We start from the raw sequence: 13,245 nt of genomic DNA, 5'->3' as shown, positions 1-13,245 counted from the left end.
CTTCCTCCTCCTCCTCCGCCCCATCCCTGTCCTCAGCGTCCCACCCCCCCCTTCCTCCTCCTCCCCCCATCCCTGTTCTCAGCGCCCCACCCCTAATTGCCTCCAACCCATTTCTCATTGCTGGGCCCCACTTTCCCATCCTCCCACTCCCCCAGATCATCCCCAGGGTGTGAGGTTCATCTTCAATCTCTGCTACACCCAAACCTGCCAGGTTCCCCTTTTCAACCACTGTGGGGTTGTCCAACCCGCCGACACCCATCCACTCTGGGCTCTCTAAATCCCACATTCCCACAATGCACCTTGGTAACCCCTCCCTCTTCTATCTCTAATCCCCCTATTCCCTTCCGTTAGGTCCTCCTGGACAACCCAGCCCACAGTCAGGCCTCCACATACATCCTAGTCATTCACATGCTGAGCTAGTTCTTCAGGGACCCCCATAGCCCAGCAAACTTCTCCATCCATGAGCCCCATGGACCTGTGGCCAGGAAGGTGAGGAAGCTCCTATTTTGGCTGGGCTGGCTGTGGGTGTTAATCTTTTCCTCTCTTGTGTGTGCTGTGCTCACAAAGGCTTTTTGCTCCCTCTGGGTGGGGTGTGGTTTTGGCCGAAGATGAGGTGTTTGGTAGCCCTGTGGATGCTGTGTGGTGTCTGGAATGGAGTGTGTGTGTTCCCATCATGCCCCTTCCCCTCTGCCTGCAGAGCTGAGGACAGACAGGCCTGAGGAGCAGAGCAGGAGCTCTGGGAAGGAGAAGAGCAATATGAAGATGGAGTGCAAGATGAGGCCAGATAACTTCTGTGGAGGGAGACATGCTGGAACAGGGCCTAGGATTGGGGAGACAACCAGGTGTGAGCCCCGGGTTCAGATTTCTAATTGTAGCTGTGATGGCAGAATGGGAGGAGGGTTGAAGCCGAAACCCTGGGGTGCGGGAGTAGCGAGAAGAGGAGCCTCACCACCATTGCTTTTTCTTTTCCTCTTGTGTTATGTTTCATACCAAGGGAAAAGAAGTCGCAGGAATGGAGTCCAGCCCTGAGGTGAGATGGAAAGTGATCGAGAGCAGTGACAGCGTGAATCCTGTTGATGTCAGGCAAGAGCTGCCCAACTGGAACGAGAGTAACCGTCTCTGTCGGTGAGATGTGTATCTGGTTTGGGAAGGGCTCTGGTCACAGCCGTCCTGGCTCCAGGCAGGGACTTCTTGTTACCTGGGTGTTGGTTTCCGGACTAGCTTTGGCTTCAGGGGAGATGATGTTGCCATTTGCGAGAGCTGATCATCTCTCTGGCCAGGAGTGGTGTGTGCTCCCTAGCAGAAAGTTGGATCCATGAGGGTGACTCCCTGTTGTGAATTTCTTTCGTCCTCCTAGGTTTCTCTCTCTGTGTTGGCCAACTTTCACTCAAACTCTCTCTCTTTCCTTTCATGGACACCTGTCATGTTCAGTTGCCTGCATTCTGTTCCTCTGCTCCCCCTCCCCCAGTCTCCTATGGGCTCAGCTGGGTCTGTCTGCCCATGGGCAGGGTCTCTGCCATACTGGGAAGGATGTGTCCTGCCTGCTAGGATTGGGGGTTGCTCCTCCCACCTCCTATCTTCAGGAAGACCTCATTGCTGTAACTAGGTCACAGTGTGAGTGGCTGTTTATGTCTTTGGGGCTGTGAGGTCTGAGACTGAGAGAGGTGGGCTCACGGTCGTGGCTTTGGGCAGAGGAGAAGTGGGGCTGGGATTAGAGATGCCCCTTTCACCCGCTAGCTCCATTACTGCATCACCCAAAAGCCTCACTCAGGGTCCACTATGCGTCCTTGTGCTGGGCACTGCAGGGACAATCAGAGGGACAGCAGGATGCATAAGGAAATAGATGAGTGTGTGAGGCGATGGGTGAAGGGGTGTGTGTGGCATACGTTGGGGATGGATGGGGGGTTGAGGTTTGGACGGACAGCGGGACAGATGGAGAGCTGCAGGGACGGATGGTGATGTCACAGGCTGGACTTATGATGGGATCAGCTCATGGCCGCTGGCTCTGTCATGTCCTTCCCCCATCTGCCCGTCTGACTCTGCCCCTGTCTCTCACAGGCAGCACTCAGCAGAGTCTGGCCCTGTTGTTACACTGGTGCCTACATCCAGCGCACACCTGTACGTAATGTGCTCCTGGAGAGCTCAGGCAGGGAGAAGCGTGTGGCTCATGGCTGCTAAACCAGCTACTCCAAAGAGTGCCGCAGATCTCCCCCTCCTTGGGCAGCAAGACCCTGGGCAGGGGGTTCCCTGTCCCTCCTCGCTGCCAAAGCAGCCTGCTCAGCGCAGAAACCGAGGTCACCTGTCTCCACCCAGCCTCTAGCTGGAGCTGCTCCAGCCCCGAATTGCTGGTATCCAACCTGGCCGGAGTTGGTGTCATGTCCTAGCGGAGTCCGTTCTTTCTCCCCGGTAGATTATGATTTTCCCCACTGCAGTTAGTTGCTCTTTCTCAGCTTCCCCATAGCCCCTCCCCAGTGATAGTGACCCCTGCTGGCCAGGCACGGGAGTGTCCTGTAGGTGCCTTCTTGTAGGAGCAGTGACTCCTGGTGGCGAGGGGCAGCAATGCCTGGCATGTATCCCGCCTAGCATTGCTGCAGTGACCCCTGGTGGCAACTGAGGTCAGCTGTCTGTGTGACCCCACTACTGCCATTGTGCCTGTTAGCGCTGGTGCGTAGGTGAGGCAGGGCCTTGTATGTATATCAGCCATTGGGGCAGGGCCCTCTGCGTATCCCACTCTCATCTCGTTGACACGTCTTCCCCAGGTGGGGCAGTCCCCTGTGTATATTTACTCCCCCCCCAACCCCTATATTGGGCATGTGACCACTAATAGCCAGAGGAGTCAGTGCCCAAGCTGTATTCTTCACCTCCCCCAAGGGAGCAGGGTGCCTGGGTGGCTGTGTCAAGCAGTGCCCTGGGTGTCTTCCAAGCCCTTTGTGGCAGTGAGCCCTGCTTCTGGTGTGTATCACTCCCCCACTAGGGATGTGCACTGTAGGCCCAGTATGGCAGTGCACTGTGTGTAGCCCCCTCTCTCCCCCGCCCCCAGGGTGACCAGATAGAAAGTGTGAAGAATTGGGACGGGGTGGAGGATATAAAATCAGAACATCTGGTCACCCTATCCCCTCTACCCGTGTGCCAGGTATGGCAGGCACTGATCCCTGGCATTCCCATGGGGCAGTACCCTCTGTATATCCCCCAATTGGGGCAGTGACCCCTGCTGGTCAGGTGGGGCAGTGCCCTGTGTGTGTGTGTCCCCTATTTAGGTAGTGACCCCGATGGCTAAGTGAGGCAGTGGCCTTTGATTTCCTCTTCTCTCCCCAGCCCCCCCTCTCTCTAGGGTAGGGCCCCCAGTTGGGGCACTACCCAATGTGTATCTCTACTGATTGGAGCAGTGACCTCCCCGTGGTGCCCTGGTGTGGCAGTGCCCTATTGCTTTCTCCTTCCCCCTCTCCCCACGCCATTGTGGTAGTGGCCACTTCAGGCAGTGGCCTGTTTATCATCTCCCCCGCACCAGCGCCATTGCAGCAGTGCCACCTGGTGGCCATGTGCGGCAGTGCCCTGCCTGTATCCCCCTTAACCATTGCTGCAGTGACCCCAGGTGCCCAGTTTGAGTAGTAGCCTGTGTTTACCTCACCTCTTGGGGCAGTAACGTGTGGGGCCAGCTAAGACAGTGCACAGTCTGTGACGTCTGGTGGCCACGTAGGGCAGTGGCCTGTATGTACCATCTCCTCTGGAGCGGTGACCACTGGTGTCTTGGTGCTAAGATGCAGCCACCTCTGGGTTACGTGGTGGGGCTGTTGACAGGACAGTGGGGACAGCCTCCCTATTCCAGGAAGTAGGGGAAAGTCTGGTGTTCGGGGCAGAGTGTTCCACCTTCTGTTGAACTGTGATGCTCTGAGCACCTTTCCCTTCCATGAAGAAGACCTTGTGTGACTCCAAAGCTGGTCCAGTAACAGGTATCACCTCACCTGCCTTGTCTCTCTGGTATTCTGGCCAGTGTCCAACTTCCCCTTCACTGATGGTCTTCAAACTTCCTCCAAGCCTCCCCACCCAGTCCCTTAAGATGCCAAACCTCCCCTGGAGCCCAACCCTGGGGCGGGCACCCCATCTGAAAACCCTACGGCACCATGGGGGTGGTATTGTCCACTGCCTCCATCTCCCACCAGCCAGGATGGGCCCCACAGCACAATGGGAGTGGTTGTGTCTCCTGGTTCCATTTCCTGACAGCTGCTGCCAGGCCCGGCCCAAACTTCCCATTTCTGGTGCGAGTCTGGAAGCAGGTGCTGCCGGGAAGGGTGGTGCTGGTGTCAGGAGAAAGCAGGAGGAATAAGTGGGTCTGTGCTACTGCGGGGAGGTGCTGCCCTTGCTGTGAAAGGGCCCCGCTATTAGAGGAGATGTCATCTCCCTGCCCTGCCACGCTCTGCACCAGCCCCTGCTTGTCACAGGAGCAGGGCTGGCTCCAGGCACCAGCGTAGCAAGCAGGTGCTTGGAGCAGCCAATTCAAAGGGGCGGCCCGTCTGGTATCGGGTCAGCATGTCTGGTCTTTGGCGGTAATTCGGCAGCGGGTCCCGTATATCCTGTCTTAGTCTTTGAGCTGCCACCAAATGTCTACCAAAGAGGAAGGGAGGGAGGACTCGCCGCCGAACTGCCGCAGAAGAAGCAGTGTGGTTGAGCTGCCGTCAAAGAGCCACAGCTTTTTTTTTCTTTTATATTTACTTTCTCCACACCGGTCATGGTTTTATAGACCTCCGTCGTATCCCCCTATAGTCGTCTCTTTTCAAAGATGAAAAGTCCCAATCTTATGAATCTCTTCTTAGACAGAAGCTGGTCCATATCCCCTTATCATCTTTGTTGTCCTTTTCTGAATCTTTCCCATTCCAATAGATCTTTTTTGAGATTGGGGCGACTGCATCAGCACACAGTATTCAAGATGTGGACGTACCATGGATTGATATTGAAGCGATATGATAGTTTCTGTCTTCTTACCTATCCCTTTCGTAATGATTCCCAACACTCCGCTGCACATTGAGTGGATGTTTTCAAAGAACTATCCACAACGACTCCCAGATCTCTTTCTCAAGTGGTAACAGCTAATTTAGACCCCATCGTTTTATAGGGATAGTTGGGATTCTGTTTTCCAACGTGCATTACTTTGCACTTAACAGCGCTGATGTTCATCTGCCATTTGGTTGTCCCATCACCCAGTTGTGTCAGATCTCTTTGTGGCTCTTCGCAGTCTGCCTGGGACTCAACTATCTTGAGCAATTTTGTATCATCTGCAAATTTTGCCACCTCACCATTTACCCCTTTCCCCAGATCATTTGTGAATAAGTTGAGCAGTACTGCTCCCAGTACAGACACCGGGGGATAAGAGAGGGAAGATCCTCTTCTGACATTGGCAGACCAGGTGCCAGCTCACGCCAAGGCCCCTAGGCCTTACTGAAAAGTGACAAACGCATGGCTGGAAACTAGTCTTGCTCACCTGTTTGTTAGTGTTGTTAAAACAGGCATTAGATTCATAAAAATGTGTTTAGAGTTTATGACTAGCTCGTCAGTTGCTGCATGCATTCTTCTCACCTATAATAGCCATAGCCCGTGTTGTAAGGTGATATATAAGCGTTGGCACTAAAGCTGTAAACCCCCTTGCTGCCACTCCGCCACCAGTCAGGAGAGAAGCATTGCCAAGTGTGAAATGCTAGTTTACCAGAAGAGGCGTCATCTCCTTTCCAACAAGAGAAGGGCCTGACTGAGACATCAGACAGGCCACTGTGGATCATCAATGGACAAAAGACCTGGTTGATTGCTTCCCCTCACACACCCACGAGGAGGCAGAGACCTGCACAAACACTTGCCCCCATCTCTTTGAGCTCTGGGGGAATAGAATAAAAATCTCTGTCAGGAAGAAACTGTTGTCCCCACCCCCGATGCTGCTTGGAGTTCAGGGAGATGGCACGCCTTCTAAGCATAAGCAAGGGATCCCGGCTGTTTGGCTAGGGTTAGCCCTAAAGGACATACAGAGTTTGAGTGTTACAGCAGCTTCTGCTACACCTGGGTTGCAAGCTAGAGTCAGGGTGCCCAAGGGGGCTGTCTGTGACTCCATGTTAAGGCTGTTCTAGTGCCTGAGGAGATCACACTTGATGCTTGGTGGGTGAGATCAAAGTGTGTGTGGAATACACAACCGTGAGGAACCCCACTGCCTGCCAGCCCCAGGCACCGGGGGCTTCTGCTCCCTGGGGCTCTGGCTGCACTAGAAAAGTAAGTTTCAAGCTTGCCTGGTTCAGAAAACTGGAAGGGAAAGATAGAGAACCCACATTACATTTTTTAAACAAAGAATTCTCATGATTTGTAAGTCACTGTTGTGATTTTGGGGATTTTCCAATAGTGAGGGTGGCAATAATGAGAAGTTAAGGGTTATTATTTAGCATTTAGATTACAGTCAGTTTGGTGGAAAAAAAATCAGGCTTGGGGCCCTTGTGTGCCAGATGCAGCACGACACCTAGTGCCTTGTCTCGATCTTATGAACCAAGATACATAGAACGTAGGTCGGGTACGGAGAAGTCTGTGTAACTCATGCAGTTGTTGATGTACACATAATCTCAAATATTACCAAGCCCCCACCCCAAGAAAAACAAAAGAAAAAAACAACCATCTCCCCAACAGACCCAGAGTCCAGAAAGCATTTGTCCCTCATACTGTTGAAAAGACTCACAGCAGAAAGGAGTCCAGCCTCTTAAATAATTCTCTAGGAAAACAAAGAAGAACCTCTCACATCTGCAGACTCACAAAACACTTCCAAGAAAGTGTAACTGTATTGTGTTTATCATAAAGAAACAAAAACACTAAAGATACCACATTTTTCTGCTATTTCAAAAAAAAATCTGCTTGAAAAAAAGATCATTACAGTTTAACTTTTTTCTGTTTTTCTAATCAGAAAGGTCTCCCCTAAAGAAGATACACGGTTCCTGGAGACACTGCAATACCAAATCCATGCATGGAGTAGATAAAGCAAACTCCTGTTCTCACTAATTCTCTTTTTTTAAAAATCAAGCTAATACACAGTGTTCACATCAAAGACATATCACAGATTATACTGAGAAGAACAACCACTATGCTTTGATCTTAGCTCCAGAGAGCCAAAAAACAATGCTGACACTCTGCCACGCACGCACACCCCTGCGCCCACCCATTTCTACCTCATCAGGACGAGCTCCCAGACATGCAACAAACACCATAACTAGGGAACTCTACGGGAGACTGACTCACTTCCCCGAAATGACTCCAGTGGAAGAATTCAAAGCAAGAACCCTTAACACACAATTCTGTTCAAAGACAGACAAGTCTTGCAGATGCCTTCCTCTCCCTGGTTTCCCCTCTAGACTCCTAATTTCCATAAACCCACCCACTGACCTGTGACTACCAATCTCTCACTGTTAACTCTTACAAGAAACCAGGGCAAAGAAAGCCTATGCAAGCGCTATTCCGCAGCCCCAGTGCTCTTTTCTGCTCCTTCCCACGCAACTATCTCAAACATACAGTCAATTGCATCAAAGCAGTTCCTCGCTATTTGGGGCATTGGTGCCCCTTAGTCCCTCTGAGGTGATCGGCTGATTCCTTCTGGCCTTAATCCCTAGGAATCTGACTCAAATGGCCACAACCTTCCTCCTCTTCTGCTCCTATGAACTATCCCTCATCTGGGCAAAACATTTAAAAACACTGGTGTTTTCCCAACAGGAAAGGGATGGACAATTTCTCTTCTGTGGGGAGACGAGGGAAACCATGCAATCACCTTCTGGAAGGTATATTAAGGAGGGCAGCGTAAGAACCCTCATGGACTAGATTAAGAAAGCAGCTCTTTAACTGACCTTCCAACAATGACAAACTGAAATCCGCAAGAGCAGCCTTTCAACTCAGGGACCCAAAAATAAGCTGTTGACAATAACTAACCCAAGAGTTACAAATGACTCCAAACCATACACTCTTAGGACAGACCAAACGTTAACACAAACAACAACGCAATTCTTTGCTGCTCTTTAACTGTGATAACCAAAAACTTATGAAACCAAAGAGCCAGCAGAATACACATCACAAAACAGTCCCCTGTTAGCTAGGAAGCCATCTCACTAACACGATGAGCTCAAAAAAAAAAAAAAAAAAAAAAAGGGCAAAAAATCCCACACAGTCATTTTCAGAGCTCTCAGTTGTTTTCTTACACTAATAGAAAAGCTTGAGTTACTGACACTAGGTGAGGTAGTATCCTCCTGTTTTTTTCACAACAGGGAACAGTCTTACCAAAACAAAGCCTCAAAAAAATTGGGTACAAACTCATAAATGCGCCTCTCCACAAAAATCTTTAGTAAAAGCCAAAAGATTTATACAAACTGGGAAAGGGAGAAAAAAAAAAAAGAAGAAAAAAAAAAAAAAAGCAGAGTCTCTGCCGGGGCAACCGCGTATGCTACCACAAGTCAGGGTGACTACTCTCACAGCCCACTAAACTGCTAGCTTTTAGAGGAAATGGAATTGAACCGATCGACAGCCTGAGTTGGATCATGGGAACTGGGGACACAGGGAGCAAAACCAGCCCCTTGACCAGGGACTCGCTTCGCTGCAGGCAATGCACTGTGGGTATGCAAATAAGATGCTCCGGCCGTCTCCGGCGCTCAAAGGGGTCTTTTCTCCGAGCTGCCTCTGCTCCTTCCCCAGCTGGGCGGAGATTGGGATGCAGCCAGGGTGGGGAAGCTGCTCTCCTGAGACAGTCCCGCTGATGGCCAGGCACATGGAGGACGGTGCCCGGACGAGAAGCCAGAGGGCACTTGGCCCACAGCTAAAATCTGGAGCAAAAGCACACACTTTGCAAAGGAACAGGAGCCGGGATCTCAGACATGAGATTCTATCTGCCGGCCGGGGTGTGACCCCGTGTTGTACTTGCTGCATGGTCTGTCTCTCCTGCAAAGTAGCTGGCCTCAGATCCTTGGGGTTCACTGAGCTGCAGCTCACCTTGATACACGGGAACAGCTTAAAAATCATGGCCTCTCAGGGTTGGAAGGGACCTCAGGAGGTCATCTAGTCCAACCCAATCCCCAACTAAATCATCCCAGCCAGGGCTTTGTCAAACCTGACCTTAAAAACCTCTAAGGAAGGAGATTCCACCACCTCCCTAGGGAACCTATTCCAATGCTTCACCACCCTCCTCATGAAAAAGGGTTTTCCTAATATCCAACCTAAACCTTCCCCACCGCAACTTGGGACCATTGCTCCTTGTTCCGTCATCTGGTACCACTGAGAACAGCCTAGATCCATCCTCTTTGGAACCCCCTTTCAGGTAGTTGAAAGCAGCGATCAATCCCCCCTCATTCTTCTCTTCTGCAGACTAAACAATCCCAGTTCCCTCAGCCTCTCCTCATAAGTCATGTCTTCCAGCCCCCTAATCATTTTTGTTGCCCTAGGCTGGACTCTTTTCAGTTTTTCCACATCCTTCTTGGAGTGTGGGGCCAAAAACTGGACACGGTACTCCAGATGAGGCCTCACCAATGTCGAATAGAAGGGAACGATCACGTCCCTCGATCTGCTGGCAAGGCCCCTACGTATACAGTCCAAAATGCCGTTAGCCTTCTTGGCAACAAGGGCACACTGTCGACTCATATCCAGCTTCTCATCCACTGTAACCCCTAGGCCCTTTTCTGCAGAACTGCTGCCTAGCCATTCGGTCCCTAGTCTGGAGCAGTGCATGGGATTCTTCTGTCCTAAGTGTAGGACTGGGCACTTGTCCTTGCTGAACCTCATCAGGTGTCTTTCAGCCCAATCCTCTAATTTTTCTAGGTCCCTCTGTATCCTATCCCTACTCTCCAGCGTATCGACCGCTCCTCCCAGTTTAGTGTCATCTGCAAACTTGCTGAGAGTGCAGTCCAAGCCATCCTCCAGATCATTAATGAAGATGTTGAACACAACCAGCCCCAGGACCGACCCTTGGGGCACGCCGCTTGATATCGGCTGCCAATTAGACTTGGAGCCATTGATCACTACCCGCTGAACCTGACGACCTAGCCAGCTTTCTGTCCACTTTATAATCTATTCATCCAGCCCATACTTTTTGAACTTGATGACAAGAATACTGTGGGAGATTGTATCAAAAGCTTTGATAAAGTCAAGGAGTAACATCTCCATTGCTTTCCCCTCATCTGCAGACCCAGTTATCTCCTCACAGAAGGCAATTAGGTTAGTCAGGCGTGACTTGCCCTTGCTGAATCCATGCTGACTGCTCCTGATCACTTGCCTCTCCTCTGAGTGCTTCAGAATTAATTCCTCGAGGACCTGCTCCATGATTTTTCCAGGGACTGAGGTGAGGCTGACTGGCCTGTAGTTCCCCTGATCCTCCTTCTTTCTTCCCTTTTTGAAAGATGGGCACTACATTAGCCTTTTTCCAGTCATCTGGGACCTCCCCCGATCACCATGACTTTTCAAAGATAGCCAGTGGCCCTGCAATTACACCCGCCAACTCCTTTAGCACCCTCAGATGCATCGCATGCAGCCCAATGGATTCTTGCTCATCCAGCTTTTCTAAATAGATTTGAACCACTTCTTTCTCCACAGTGGGCTGGTCACCTCGTCTCCATGCTATGCTGCCCAGTGCAGCAGTCTGGGAGCTGATTTTGTTCATGAAGATGGGGGCAGGGGGAAGCATCAAGTACATTAGTTTTTTCCACATCCTCTATCACTAGGTTGCCTCCCTCACTGTGTAAGGGGCCCACATTTTCCATGACTTTTTTCTTGTTGCTAACATACCTGAAGAAACCCTTCTTGTTGTTACTCTTAACATCTCTTGCTAGGTACAACTCCAAGCATGAGTTGCCCTTCCTGATTTCACTCCTGCCTGCCTGAGCAATATTTCTATACTCCTCCCTGATCATTTGTCTAATCTGCCTGGCTGTGGGGAGGAGATAAGCAGGGTGAGAATGAACTCTACTCTGCGATCTGTTGGTGATCTGTTGTAAAGGCCTTTTGAGGCTGCTGTCATTTGCATGGTTCCACCCACCCCGGATTGTATGATGGGGGTGCTTGTCCAAAGGATCATTTCGGCTGCTGTGGGATCCTCAGTCTCTTTCTTATTAGGGCAGTGGTAATAAAGTGCAGTTATTCCGGTGATATGAATCAAGGACAGTAGAACGGAACTTAGCGGTTCATGATTTCGGGACTCACCAGAACCTACATGAATCTCGTTAGGCAAGGGACATGGGTTCCAAAACATGGTGAAATAAAAGAGATTCAAAAGGGATATTTGTACTTAGTGCTATGGATTTCTAGTGGAATCTTTAAGTGCACATTTTATGCCATTTATGTCTCTCCAGTTTAAAAACAGAATGTTTTACATTTCTAACCCATGTTTAGAACTAGCCATAGGGAAAAAGTGGTCAGTGACTAAATGCAGTTTTCCAAAATTTCTGAAAGACTAAGTTGTGATTTCTTTTTCACACTATAAGTTGAAAACAACCCCCTAGTTGGGGAAAAGGCTCCTCACCACTTAGACAGCAAAAAAATTTTGCAGATTGGATTCTGACAGTCAAGCTGTGGGACACAGCTTTTGTGACACACTCTGAAACTAGATTCTTAGTAACAGGTCAATGGGTAGGTTTACACAAAATCTGGCCTCTGGGACCAGAGCTGGGGGTGGGCCTCCACAACTTTTGTGGCACATGCACCACCTCTGCAAATCAACCTTTACTACCTCACTCTATAACACCACACACACAGCAGCTGCCTTTTACCTCTCAGAACCCAAACACACCCTGAAAGAGATCAAACGGCATAAGCTTAAGGCCAACAACTGCACCACTAACAACAACTCAAAGAGATTCAAAAACACCTCTGTCTTTACACACCAGGGACAGCAGGAACAAAACCAGCAAACACCGGCTGCCAAGAGCCAAACAAACATCTATTCCAGCCTCCCACAAGCCTTGGGCATTGGGAACCCAGACCCCTTAATGATGAGTACTTTTGAGGCGAGGGTGAAGCTCTCAGGCCTCAAATGCCAGCTACAGTTACTCTCTCCTAGATCCAAAACGAACAGCAAAATACACTGCATTACTCCTGCCCCAATAACAAAGAGACTGGGGATCCCACAGCAGCTGAAATGACCATTTGGACAAGCACTCCCATCATGCAATCCGGGGTGGGTGGAACCATGCAAATGACAGCAGCCTCAAAAGGCCTTTACAACAGATCACCAACAGATGGCAGGATAGAGTTCATAGCGACCCTGCTTAAACTAGATTGTGGAAAAGATTAAAAAACACTGAACGTTCAAACTCACCAAATGCGGGTCAATCCATCCTCATCGTCCTATCCGCTCGTTATACTCCACACCTGAACTTAGCCCTCACATGGACAACATACTCTCCTAACTCAGTGTCTGTACGTTAACCTTTTACCCCCAGTCGGGGCTATTGCACATTATGTATTCCTTATGCCACCCGATCTTAAACCGAACTTCGCACCCCCTGGGTAATCTGTACGTTGTTCCCTGATCACCAGAAACTTCTGCTCCTAAACGCTGTACCGTACCCTTTTTTTTTCTTTGAACGTCATCTTAATAAAATGTTGACATTTGTTCGAGATCCAGGCTCCTCTTCCTTTGCAAGGCGTGTGCGTTTGCTCCGGGTTTTAGTCTGCTAAGACAGCGAGGGGGGCCGATTGAGCCAGAGGCGCTTGCCTGCTGCAGACACGGATCCAAGGCTGAACCTCGTCCCCCACCAGCTGAAGGCTTAACTGAGAACAGTTTAAGAAGTGCTCCCGTCTCCGGCACTCAGCTACCCAGCTCCCAGTGGGGTCCAAACCCCAAAGAGATCCCTTTTACCCTGCAGACGCTGTAAAATCCTGTGACCAGGGCAGCTGCCTAGCAGCCTGCGCATCCGCCTGCCAGCATGAGAGCGCGTAAGGCCCTAATCTGGATAGTGCCGGCTGGGTGGCAGGGCTGTGAAGAGCCAGCAGAGTGGCGCAGCGGAAGCGTGCTGGGCCCATAACCCAGAGGTCGATGGATCGAAACCATCCTCTGCTACGTGTGCGTTTGTTTCTTTTCCCTCTGGGCCTTCCAGCGAGGCGGTGACCAGCAGAGCGGCAAGAGGTGGCTGAGGCGGTGGCCTGCCAGAGGGCTCCCTGGCTACCTGGGCTGAAGGCAAGAGGGAGGTCTGGGTGTGGCAAGGGCCTCCTGTCCCAGAATGAGGCTGCAGTGCTTCCTGGTCCCCTTTTCCCACCCAC

The 13,245-nt window shown here is 50.7% G+C and overlaps 3 non-coding genes across 3 annotated transcripts; 1 reads left to right on the top strand and 2 right to left on the bottom strand.

Annotated features, from left to right (window-relative positions):
- Positions 1-6,940: 6,940 nt before the first annotated feature.
- On the bottom strand, positions 6,941-7,139 carry LOC127038902 (U2 spliceosomal RNA). Its single transcript, XR_007770834.1, has one exon. It is a non-coding gene; the product is annotated as a U2 spliceosomal RNA (small nuclear RNA).
- A 1,136-nt stretch (positions 7,140-8,275) lies between these two features.
- On the bottom strand, positions 8,276-8,388 carry LOC127038900 (U5 spliceosomal RNA). The gene has a single exon (XR_007770832.1). It is a non-coding gene; the product is annotated as a U5 spliceosomal RNA (small nuclear RNA).
- Positions 8,389-12,973: 4,585 nt separating this feature from the next.
- TRNAM-CAU (transfer RNA methionine (anticodon CAU)) lies at positions 12,974-13,045 on the top strand. The gene has a single exon. It is a non-coding gene; the product is annotated as a tRNA-Met (tRNA).
- The last annotated feature ends 200 nt before the right edge of the window (positions 13,046-13,245 follow it).

The sequence above is a fragment of the Gopherus flavomarginatus genome, chromosome 21 (genome assembly GCF_025201925.1).
Source record: "Gopherus flavomarginatus isolate rGopFla2 chromosome 21, rGopFla2.mat.asm, whole genome shotgun sequence".
Classification (NCBI taxonomy): Eukaryota; Metazoa; Chordata; order Testudines; family Testudinidae; genus Gopherus; species Gopherus flavomarginatus.
Note: the sequence above shows the minus strand (reverse complement) of the source record. Positions and strands in the feature narration are given on the sequence as shown.